This window comes from Carassius auratus, unplaced genomic scaffold (genome assembly GCF_003368295.1).
Source record: "Carassius auratus strain Wakin unplaced genomic scaffold, ASM336829v1 scaf_tig00217332, whole genome shotgun sequence".
Classification (NCBI taxonomy): domain Eukaryota; kingdom Metazoa; phylum Chordata; class Actinopteri; order Cypriniformes; family Cyprinidae; genus Carassius; species Carassius auratus.
Window position 1 is genome coordinate 92,620 of NW_020529010.1, and position 13,107 is coordinate 105,726.

General features: G+C 40.4%; 1 protein-coding gene across 3 annotated transcripts in view; it reads right to left on the bottom strand.

The window, feature by feature from the left end:
- Window positions 1-10,533: 10,533 nt before the first annotated feature.
- The window catches only part of LOC113100676 (zinc finger protein 721-like), a 56,016-nt gene continuing 53,442 nt past the window's right edge, over window positions 10,534-13,107 (bottom strand). For 2 of the 3 annotated variants that reach the window (XR_003289761.1, XR_003289763.1), the window contains 2 exons: window positions 10,888-11,465; window positions 10,534-10,789 (listed from right to left, as the gene is read on the bottom strand). The gene's annotated coding sequence lies outside the window, so the exon portion shown is untranslated. Of the gene's footprint in view, window positions 10,790-10,887; window positions 11,466-11,902; window positions 12,245-13,107 lie in introns of those variants that run through there. The other variant, XR_003289762.1, reaches the window with a different exon arrangement.

Sequence of the window (13,107 nt, forward strand, 5' to 3'; positions counted from 1 at the left end):
ACCTAAGCTTCCAGCCCCTTACCCAGGCCTGTTTTGAGTTAAGATTCTTGGATTTGCCCTTACCTGTGTGCTGCTTTGAGTTATTTATACTGGCCCTGCCTAGTGTTCTTGAGTTCTATGACTGTCTGCTGGCTTGCCTGTGTTACTAAAATACTGCAGATGGATCCGACCGCCTCAGCCTCTTCATCACAGAAGACTTCACTGAAACAGGATCCAGCAGATTTCCCTATCCCTGCCGAGCGTGGCTGAGAATCAAGCTCCGAGTCCAGCTGCACCTGCTCCCGTTCCACCTGCCGTGAGTAAACATACAAGCCAGCCTAAATTATCCCTTTTCCGAGAAATTTGATGGCTAAAATTCTGCCTGTAAGGGATTTTTGTTGCAGTGCAGCTTGTATTTTGATCAGCAGACATAGTCCTACTCCACTGATGCGAACCGCGTTTCCTTCATATGCTCCCTACTCACCGGCTGGGCTCTGGAATGGGCTACTGCACTCTGGTATGGAGGTAAGCTCTCTTTCCCTTCTTATGATGAGTTTTTAACCCAATTTAGAGAGGTGTTTGAACATTCAGCAGGAGGAAAGGATCCAGAAGAACTACTGCTCATGTTACGCCAGGGTAATTCTACCGCAGAGGACTACACTACTACTACTACACACTCTCTTTTCGGACCCTTGCAGCTCAAGCTGGATGGGAGGAGGAACCTCTAAAGCTCCTGTATCGCAAAGGACTCAACCTGGACATCCAGGGAGAGCTGGCATGCTGGGACGACGGTAAAATTCCTTGAATCAAATTATGGAGCTCGCCATCCGCCTCGACAACTTGATTCGCTCCTGACGCACACCTCTCAGGTCCAATTTCTTCGAGTGTGCTTCCTCCAGCACGGGGTCGGAGCCCATGCAGATTGGTTACACGAGCATCTCTACATCGGAGCGGGAAAGGAGATGCCGTAATCATCTCTGCATGTATTCCGGAGAGGCAGGACATCTGAGGGCTACCTGCCGGGTTAATCAAGCGCTCAATAATTCTGCTGCGGTGAGTTCTAATCACTCTTCTAAATTGTTTTCTGTGGATAGTTCTTTGAAGTTTAACGGACAAACTTTAAATGTAAATGCCTTGATTGATTCTTGAGCTGCGGTGAGTTCTAATCACTCTTTTAAATTATTCTCTGTGGATAGTTCTTTGAAGTTTAACAGAAAAGTTTAAATGTAAAGGCCTTGATTGATTCTGGAGCTGCTGGAAATTTTATCGAACTTGCATTTGCCAAAACTCTCCTCATATGTGAGTCTGGTGTGACCGTGGACCGCTGTACCTCCACGCGGAAGAGTTTACCCGCAGTCACAACCTGAAACAGAAGCCATGAGGGCGTACATTGACGAACAGCTGGCTAAAGGTTTTATTACTACCTCTACATCTCCGGCTTCCGCCGGATTCTTTTTCGTGCATCAACTATCGTGTTCTTAATGAAGTGACAGTGAAATACCGCTTTCCTCTCCCGTTATTCCCAGCAGCTCTGGAAATGCTCCGTACTGCCCGCTACTTTACCAAGCTGGACTTAAGGAATGCAAACAACCTGATTCACATACAGAGTTGTGTCGAGTGGAAAACTGCGTTTTCTACTATCTCCGGGCACTACGAATATTGGGTGATGCCTTTCGGCCTGTCAAACAGTCCTTCAGTTTTTCAAGCATTTGTATATGAAATTTTCTGGGACATGTTACATCAGAGAGTTATTGTCTACATTGATGACATTTTGATTTATTCTGATTCCCTGGCGCCCAGAACGGCAAAGCTGATGCCCTGTCCCGACAGTTTGACGGTCCCTGTGAAGAATCAAAGCCTGAACCCATTATTCCCACTTCACTAATCGTGGCTCCTGTCCACTGGGACATCATCTCCAAAATCACAGTATCTCTAAGTAATCATCCCGCCCGTCTCTTTGTTCCATCCAGGCTCTGCCACCGTGTGCTTCAGTGGGTTCACTGCACCCCTAGCGTGGGTCATCCTGGTATCGCGGCCACCATACAGTTGGTTTCCAATCGCTTTTGGTGTGTTTCATTCCAGTCTGATGTCATCAAGTTTATTCATCAATGCCCGTTTGTAACACTGTGAAATCCTCCCATCTCAAACCCCCTGGATTATTACAACCCCTGCCAGTACCACAGCGACCCTGGTCGCACATCGCAGTGGACCTTGTTACAGATCTGCCTCCATCCCAGTGGTTTACTACCATCATCTCCATGGTGGACCGCTTCTATAAGTCCTGTTGTTTTATACCCCTGACCGGCCTGCCCACGTCCTTACAGAAAGCCGAGGCTCTTCTCAACCAAGTGTTTCGTCTCTTTGGTCTGCCCGAACTTCTGGTTACCATCCCTAGGCCAATGGGCAGGTTGAATGTCTAAACCAGGATTTGATTCGATTTCTAAGAACTTACTGCCACCAGAATCAGCAGTACTGGAGTCTCTGGTCTGGGCGGAGTATGCCCAGAATTCCCTGTTAAAGCCTGCCACTGGTCAAATGCCTTTTCAATGTGTTTTAGGTTTCCAGCCTCCCCTCTTCCTCCCAGCAGTAAATGCATGGCTCCGGCACAATGAGGCCACCTGTGATGCTGCTCACATTCTCTTGCAGCACGCCATTCGCTGTTACCAGCATTAGGTAGGCAAAGGGGTCTCAGATACCGAGCAGGAAACTATCTCCTCATTTTGTCGGGCCATTTAAGATTCTTCATCAGATAGCACCGCTGTCGCCCCCAGGAGAGAGAGGAGCTGAGAGGAGGTCACTCCTGTGCAGACTCAACCCATTGAGGTGGATGGCGTGGAGGCTTTCTGGGGTGCGTGAGGTCCCGGGCTCCAGAAGTCACAGTGGGGTTTGCAATACATTATCGACTGGGAGGGGTACGGTCCCAAGGAGCACTCCTGGGTCAGGTCTCAGGATATCCTGGATCCCATATTAACTGCTACTTTTCACCGAGACCACCCAGATCGACCTGCTCCAAGACCCTGTGGTAGACCCTGCCGTCGGCCAGGTCCTTGCTTCCGGAGCCGCTCGCGGGTTGGGGCTCTGTCCTCAGCTCCCCTTTATCTGGACTGCTCTGCTCATCATTCATTTGTGAAGTCTTGATTTACCCAAAATCTGTCTCTAGCTTATCACTCATGTTTGCTCTTGTGATTTTGACTTGGACTCTGATCTCGTTTTTGAACCTAAGCTGCCAGCCCCTTACCCAGGCCAGTTTTGAGTTAGGATTCTTGGATTTGCCCTTACCTGTGTGCTGCTTTGAGTTATTTATTGAGGGCAGCAGTGGCTCAGTGGTTCATGTAGGTTGTCTACAAACTGGAAGGTTGTTGGTTCAATCCCTGGCTCCACCTGACCAAGTGTTGAGGTGTCCTTGAGCAAGACACCTATCCCCAGCTGCTCCCGATGAGCTGGATGGTGCCTTGAATGGCTGACGCCGCAGTTGGTGTATGAATGAGTAGTGTGAATGTGAGGCAACTTGTAAAGTGCTTTGGATGGCCATGAGGTCTGTTGAAAAGGCTATATAAATGCAGTTCATTTACCATTTATTTATACTGGCCCTGTCTAGTGTTATTGAGTTCTATGACTGTCTATCTCTGCTGGCTTGCCTGTGTTAATAAAATACTCCAGATGGATCTGACTGCCTCAGCCTCTTTGTCACAAAAACAAAGTTCCTTGAGTTAAAATCAGATTTGTTGAGCTACTGTATAGTAAACTGTTAATTGAGGTGTAAGCGATAGATATTAATGTTACAGTATGACTTTTTTTACACTGATTTTTTTCTGTAAAAACAAGATTTATGTAGAGTGAACAGCAGAGCTCCAGTAAGCACATGTACATCTCTGAAGTGCATTTACATAAATATGTCTATTTAACATAAGATAAGCAAAAAAAAAATAATAATAATTGTTGTTATTTATAAGCTTTAGGGATGAAATAAGAAATTCAACAAGAATTTGAGGCAGTTTTGATTGTAGATGAAAATTTTATACAAAGAAATTAATAACATATTCATTCTTGAGATTAATTTTGGGTTTTCGTAACTATATATATATATATATATATATATATATATATATATATATATATATGTGTGTGTGTGTGTGTGTGTGTGTGTGTATATAATTTAAGGATCAAACTGTGGGTCATTTTAGTAGAGTTAGAAATATAAAAACTTAATTCAACATAAAATATTTTTGTCATGACAACCCTTGGAGCTATGGGCATGGTAATATTAGACCAATCTCGAATCTCCCTTTTCTGTCCAAGATACTAGAAAAGGTGGTATCCTCACAATTATATTCCTTCTTAGAGAAAAATGGTATATGTGAGGATTTCCAGTCAGGATTTAGACCGTATCATAGTACTGAGACTGCTCTCCTTAGAGTTACAAATGATCTGCTCTTATCATCTGATCGTGGGTGTACCTCTCTATTAGTTTTATTGGATCTTAGTGCTGCGTTTGACACAATTGACCACAACATTCTTTTGTATAGACTTGAACACTTTGTTGGCATCAGTGGAAGTGCATTAGCATGGTTTAAATCGTACTTATATGATCGCCATCAGTTCGTAGCAGTGAATGAAGATGTATCATATCGATCACAAGTGCAGTATGGAGTACCTCAAGGCTCAGTACTAGGGCCGCTACTCTTCACGCTTTATATGTTACCCTTGGGAGATATCATCAGGAAACATGGTGTTAGCTTTCACTGTTATGCTGATGATACTCAGCTCTATATTTCCTCGCAGCCCGGTGAAACACACCAATTTGAAAAACTAATGGAATGCATAGTCGATATAAAAAATTGGATGACGAGTAATTTCTTACTGCTAAATTCAGAAAAAACAGAGGTGTTAATCATAGGGCCTAAAAACTCTGCTTGTAATAACCTAGAACACTGTCTAAGACTTGATGGTTGCTCTGTCAATTCTTCGTCATCAGTTAGGAACCTAGGTGTGCTACTTGATCGCAATCTTTCCTTAGAAAGCCACGTTTCTAGCATTTGTAAAACTGCATTTTTCCATCTCAAAAATATATCTAAATTACGGCCTATGCTCTCAATGTCAAATGCAGAAATGTTAATCCATGCATTTATGACTTCAAGATTAGACTATTGTAATGCTTTATTGGGTGGTTGTTCTGCACGCTTGGTAAACAAACTACAGCTAGTCCAAAATGCAGCAGCAAGAGTTCTTACTAGAACCAGGAAGTATGACCATATTAGCCCGGTCCTGTCCACACTGCACTGGCTCCCTATCAAACATCGTATAGATTTTAAAATATTGCTTATTACTTATAAAGCCCTGAATGGTTTAGCACCTCAGTATTTGAATGAGCTCCTTTTACATTATACTCCTCTACGTCCGCTACGTTCTCAAAACTCAGGCAATTTGATAATACCTAGAATATCAAAATCAACTGCGGGCGGCAGATCCTTTTCCTATTTGGCGCCTAAACTCTGGAATAACCTACCTAACATTGTTCGGGAGGCAGACACACTCTTGCAGTTTAAATCTAGATTAAAGACCCATCTCTTTAACCTGGCATACACATAACATACTAATATGCTTTTAATATCCAAATCCGTTAAAGGATTTTTAGGCTGCATTAATTAGGGAAACCGGAACCGGAAACACTTCACATAACACCGTACTTTCTACATCATTAGAAGAATGGCATCTACGCTAATATTTGTCTGTTTTTCTCTTGCTCCGAGGTCACCGTGGCCACCAGATCCAGTCTGTTTCCAGATCAGAGGGTCACTGCAGTCAACCGGATCCAGTACGTATCCAGACCAGATGGTGGATCAGCACCTAGAAAGGACCTCTACTGCCCTGAAAGACAGCGGAGACCAGGACAACTAGAGCCCAGATACAGATCCCCTGCAAAGACCTTGTCTCAGAGGAGCACCAGGACAAGACCACAGGAAACAGATGATTCTTCTGCACAATCTGACTTTGCTGCAGCCTGGAATTGAACTACTGGTTTCGTCTGGTCAGAGGAGAACTGGCCCCCCAACTGAGCCTGGTTTCTCCCAAGGTTTTTTTCTCCATTCTGTCACCGATGGAGTTTCGGTTCCTTGCCGCTGTCGCCTCTGGCTTGCTTAGTTGGGGTCACTTCATCTACAGCGATATCATTGACTTGATTGCAAATAAATGCACAGACACTATTTAAACTGAACAGAGATGACATAACTGAATTCAATGATGAACTGCCTTTATCATTTTGCATTATTGACACACTGTTTTCCAAATGAATGTTGTTCAGTGCTTTGACGCAATGTATTTTGTTTAAAGCACTATATAAATAAAGGTGATTGATTGATTGATTGATATTAGTACATGACAATATACTGTATTGCTGCTGCACCATATAACATACATGAATCACCTCATAGCAGATCTATACAGGTGGAGCCGGGGAAGGTGAAAGGGTTTCTGAAGCAAGCTGCAACTGCTACAGCAAACTCTAGTCATATTTTAATCTTGAGCAGCGAGCTTACTGGTTACCAATACAGGAGAGAACCAATCAGCTGTTTAATGTGATAATGATGTCATTAGCTTAGATTGAGTTAGATCTATCGGGCTGCGCCATCTAGAGTTTCATGCCTGAACTTTGTACTGGTAATATTACAATCACAATAAAAGGGCAGCTGTGTCTTCAACAAGACCATAAAATGAGCAAATTTCAACATCAAAATATTTACAGACAAATGCATTTAACCTGTCGCTCATATCTTTCAAGTGTTGCGCTTGTTAACATCATACTGTAGGTCACATGATAACATCAACATGGCAGATGAAGTCCGGATCACATTAATACTCAATGAGATGTGGCTGTAGAGTACATATCTTCTAGCGCTTGATAAGTAATTATTGAAATGAAGTACCTACTCATTTAGAATGCCATTCCGGATGCAGCCTCTATCAACAATCCTGATTTGCCTATCAACCCACATTCAAACACTCTTGTACCCGTTTAGTCTTCATAGAGGTTTATCCATTACTGTGTTCAGATCCTCAGTCCACCCTTGGTAGGATAAAAAAAAAAACAAAAAAAAAAAAACACCAATTTATATTCACTTAAACATCCCAGTACTTCCAAAATATTTGAACATAAATGCTATTACATGCTATCTACCTGGATTTTATAAATTCTTAATTAATAAATTATCTAATTTATTCTTTAACTAATTTCTTTCCACAATATATTTCTTACAGTACATTATAACATGTTGAACTGTTTCTTTAAAGTCACATACCTCTCATTAGTGTTGTCAAAAGACCCGGTACATCGGTACCAAGTCGGTACTAAAAAAATTTAAATGTGACGGTACCAGGTTTCTTTAAGTACCGGTAGTACCGAGGTCCCATTCAAACCCGGTTCAGCGCTATGATTTCCGCGAAGCAGAAAACGAGGTCGGAATCTCAAAATCCAGTCACGAAAATGAAACTTATATTTCAGTCATGGAATTAGTCAAAGTTAGCATAAATTAATCAAATCAAATCTCCATATGGACCAGTATCTTTAAATGTTAAGCTGCAAAAGTTGTTTGAAATATGAATCTGTGTTCTGCGCGTCTCTGTGTGAATAAATGAATGGCGGGTTTGTTTACTACATAAACTGAAGCGCGTGACGCTTGCATTAATTTCAGCATCTGAGCTTCAGATTTTCTCTCCATCAAGCGATCTGAACTTTTCAGTTCATCTCAATGGATGCACAGCGCACCTGTATTTGATGCTCTGTAAACTCTTTGTGAAGGCGCAAAACTCACCGTCGCTTTACTGATAGCGCTGTTTCTCAAACATGCAAAGAGAGAGAGAGCGAGAGTCTTACAACGCTGAATCGACACGCTATATGTAAACTATTTTTTGTCTTCTCCTGTCAAAATAATTGAGTTCAATTAGAATTATTCATATTCATTTTCGAACAAGCAGAAGACATACTGGTTTCTCCAGTAGTGGGCGGAGCTAATGCGCAAATGGCAATTTCATTGGCTGGCGCTGATTTAGTCCCTGTTTTGATTGCAGCAAATCAGTTTGACCGAACGACCATGATCATGAACCCAGCACCTCATCAATTCATAGTGCATTGTATATACATTAGTATGATAGTAGAATTAGTAGTAGTATTATCTTTTAATAGTAATTTATATGATCTATTACTATTTTTTTTACAGAAACCCTCAATGACCAAAAATATCTTAAGCATCACCACCAGTCTTAAGTTCAGTTAAAATGACAAATATGCATTCATTAGGCCCAAAAGTAAATTTTTACATAAAGGCATTGTGCTAGAAATATTACTATTATTTAGTCAAATGTATGTGATACTGCTACTACTGTTGAATTTTTTTTTTATAAAACTTTATTTTTTAAAGAAATAAATCACAATATTTCTTCCATGTTTCATTAAAAGACAAATTAAATTTGGGTGAAACTTGTTTACTGTTTTTCATAATTATATAACTTGTAGAAAAACTTTAAACACAATTGTAAATAAGTATAAAGAATGGCATTGGTTTTATTTTTAGTGCTAAAGTTTCGTTCTTTTTTTATTAGCATATTTTTGTGTTTTGCTTTGGTACCGAAATTGGTACAGAGAACCGTGGATTTTCACTGCTATCGGTACCGAATACTGAAATTTTAGTACCGTGACAACACTACCTCTCATAGACCTGCTGGATGTTTGCTTATTAAATGCATTGTAGCTGTTTAACCTTGTATGCCCCAATCATACCCTTGTAATGTTCTCCTCAGTTCTACTCCAACTTGATACTCCTCCCTTACCCACTGCTGACTGTATTTGATACAAATGTTTACATTTGGTATATTTGTCCTAATGCTGTTGCCATCATTTCTAAATACACTTCTTGATTTTATTTCTAACCGGCTTCTTTCTAGTTTTAAAGACAGCTCCTGCATGTCAGAGAAATTGGTGTGCCAAATTTTTCTCATTGGTGAAAGGCCAATCAGCCTTTACCATAAATATACTTCATTACTTTTGGCTGAAAAAAAGATAGTGTGATGCTGTATATTTATATAGATGAGGTTAATTGTGAAAAAAAGAGAAGAAATTAGGTGTTAAAATGATTTATCTATCCCTGGCTCAGTCCTGAACGTCATTTTACACTGCATGCAGCTGCTTAATGAAAAACATCAACTAAAAACATATTTGGCGCTCAGAATGAGCATGAACTGTTAAAATATTTTGCCTAATTAAATTAAATGAAGTGTAAGTGTACATGTTGCACATGTTCCTGCCCCCATGGTCATGGCACAAAAATACTATTAATGCTATTAATATTACTATTAAAAATCTTTACATTAAATAGCTTTCTATTAGGCCTAATGCATTGCAATTAAGACTGCACAATTTCGGAAAATTTTCATATTGCTGTTATTGAGGTCAATATTTCGATATGTGATTATAATAAACAGTATCATGAGTCAACGTGATAGGTTTTTAAGGAAAATGCACACACAGATTAGTGATAATGCTAACATTTGTATTTGTAAAACTATAAATGTTTTCAAACAGAATTATTTTTACAAAATGAAATAACATTTGCATTAACGTAAACATTTTCTGAAAAGGATAGCTAAAATAAATAAAAAAATTTATAAAAACATACACATTTTCACAAAAATAAGACATTTTAAACATTTTGTCCAAACAAACAGGGACATTTATGCAGGATGAAACATGTACTCTGTATAAACTCTTTTGGAAACTGGATATAAAATTGTGGTTCAGTCAATGATACTCAAACCACCGTTTTTTGTGTGTGTGTGTTTTAAAGCTGCGGTAGGGAACTTTTGACGCTCTAGCGGTTAATAAACAGAACTGCTTGCGTCTTGCGGAAGAACATCGTAGCCGGAACTACTTCTCTCTGTTTATGTCTATGAAGAATCACAAAGGTACTGGGTTTCTCCGCCGCGGTACCCCCGAAGCAATCTAAAATAGTCCGAATATAAACACTTATTATAGGTGCACCCTAGTGATTCAGGACAAGCCAAAAACACGGTTTGGAAAATGGATTCATGGTGTACTCGCTTATTATATACATTACATTTTGAACACAAACAAAGTTACGGACCGCAGCTCTGATTGGTTATTTTTTACCAGGAGCGATGGAGTTTCTGCAAATGGCAACAGGACCACTGGGAGGAGCCAGAGGAGCTTGATTTTTTTTTACAGATTATCTGTCTCATATTCTACTGTCAGGACATAATGACAGGTTTAATAAATATGTAAAAAATATTTTTTTACAAAAGTTCCCTACAGCACCTTTAATGACCAACTTGTACTTCCAAATCCTCTTTCTAAATTAAACTTATCACATTATAGGTTCTTTGCCAAAAACAAGCATATCCACCTTCTCTGGTTTCAGAGCACTGATTTGACACATTACCACTGTTGCAAAAAGCTCTCTCTGATGTACAGCTTTGTATGCCTAGATATTTCAATGCTAGCTTGTATAACCTAGGGAAGTTTACTTTGTGGGTCTTACACCATTTCAGTGGATTTTCTCCATGCTCTATACATGGCATGTAAATGTAAGCATTGAGTTCAGTGGCCACTGCTTCTCTAAACTGTGGCATAAAATCAGATGTGGATGACAATGATGCTCTTGGTGCTGTGCATGTGATTTCCTTGAAGAAACTGTCCAGAATTTTATTTTGGGCTTTAGCAACAGGTGGACTTTCCACATCCATGCTATCATTCTCCATCACTGCAGTGCTTTGGGCTACAGATTTGCTGGTGGTGAATATCCTGAAACAAATAATGCACATTTTAGAAATTTGTTACATTGAATTCTTACCAGTTAAGTAATCAGTTTCACTCACTATCAACTCAGAGATGGCTCGTACCTTTAAGGTCTAGGTCTCTTCTTCAGAGATGTATTGTGTTTTGAACCTTAGGTCTAGGAAAGCTGTGAAGTTTAACAAGCCCTGTGTGCCTGTATATTTGTTGTTGAGTTAGCTAACAATTTTTGATTTCAGTGATTTGGTCAGGTCAGCATCTGTTTCATCATCAGCCATCACTGAGGTGTTCAGAAGATGCACAGCAGGTTTCACACAAGATATGCTCACATAACATTCACCCAATAAGGCACTTGTAAAGTCCTGGAGTAGGCTTAATGACTTGTTTACAGATTCCAAGACCTCCAGGTCCTGCCATGAAGAGAGTAGGCGTTGCACTTTGCAGTCTGTAGAGAAAACTTGTGACAATGCACTTTGCTGCTCTAGGACTCTTGCTATCATTTTCTGAGTGGAACCCCATTGTGTTGAGCAGTCTGTCACCATGGCATGCTCTGGGAGGTTGAGCTCTCATTGTGCTTCCCTCAAGGTCACTCTTTTCTTCCAACTATGGGAGAAGTGGCTAACAATCTTCCTGCATATACCAGTAGCTCCGCTAATGCATTGTGCATTTTCTTTCAGCGCATTTTCTGTGAATGATAAGATAAATGTTTTTTTACTTACTACAGTAATATTGCAAAATGTTTAAATTCACATTCTGATTACATGCTCAATTCATATTAATAGCATAAAACAGTAATACAAACATGAGAGCACACACAAAAGTTTGTTTTTGTGAATTGTGAGGACATTCCATAGGCATATTGGTTTCTATACTGTTCAAAACTTATTTTCTATCGTCTTACTACACCAACCCTATACCTAGCCCTCACAGGAATCTGTGCATATATATATATATATATATATATATATATATATATATATATATATATATATATATAAAATAAAAAAACAATTTGTATCCTGATACAGTGTTAACCTTTTTATGAAATCATTAATAAAATTAAAAACGGTGAACAATTTTCCACACCACAATCCATCTAGCACATTTCAGCAGCAAACATACCCTCATTCATATTCTTCTCTTCACTCTCCGAGGCAGAAGTGTCCAAACTCATCCTTTCGAATCATCCTACTACTTGTCCGCTTGATCCTATTCCATCTCATCTCCTTCAAGCCATTTCTCCTGCAGTTGTACCTGCACTCAATCACATTAATAACATATCCCTCCACACTGGCATTTTTCCCTTATCACTTATACAGGGCTTGATCTCAGTTGTTGAAGCACTGAAACTGGCAAGAGCAGAATCCAAATCTTCCATACTTGGCTTGCTTGATCTGTCCACTGCTTTCACACAGTTAACCACCAGATCCTCCTGCCAACCCTACCGACAAAGGGCATCTCAGGAACCGCAGTCCAGTGGTTTGAGTCTTACCTATCAGATAGGTCATTTAAAGTATCTTGGAGAGGTGAGGTGTCCAAGTCGCAACATCTAACTACTGGGGTGCCTCAGGGCTCAGTTCTTGGACCACTTCTCTTCTCTGTCTACATGGCATCAAGTTCTGTCATTCAGAAACATGGCTTTTCAGATTTGCTTTATTCAACATTAAGAAGATCAGGCCCTTTCTTTCAGAACATGATGTACAACTCCTTTTTCAAGCTCTTGTTCTGTCCAGGCTTGACTATTGCAATGCTCTCTTGGCAGGTCTTCCAACCAGTTCTTTCAGACCTTTACACAGTTAATCCAAAACGCTCTGTTTATCAGTTTGCACTGGCTAGTAATAGCTGCTGACATAAAATTCAAGGCATTGAAGTTTGCATACATAACCACCACTGGCACTGCACCCCTTTACCTAAATTCATTACTTCAGACTTATGTGCCATCTAGAAGCTCGCTTTTGCAAGTGAACGTCGCTTGATTGTGGCATTCCAAAGAAGCACAAAGACACTTTTATGGACTTTTATGTTCCCTCCTGGTGGAGTCCTTAGCCATCTTCAAGAATCGGCTTAACTTTAGCACTCACTATTCTTATATTTTAGATACACCATCTGGTGCACCTGGACATATCATCCGTGATGTAACGTAGGATCACGGGGGGTTTCGGGTCTTTCAACAATCAGACCTCCTTCCCTAGGTGACCCAGCCGGGGTGATCAGGTCCCAGCTTTTGTCCAGGTAGCTCTACTACCCTACACGCCATGCCTCTCCTCTCCTGATCCACAGCCACCTTGATGCTACTTCTGCAGCATCAGTGGCCAACTTGATGGCCC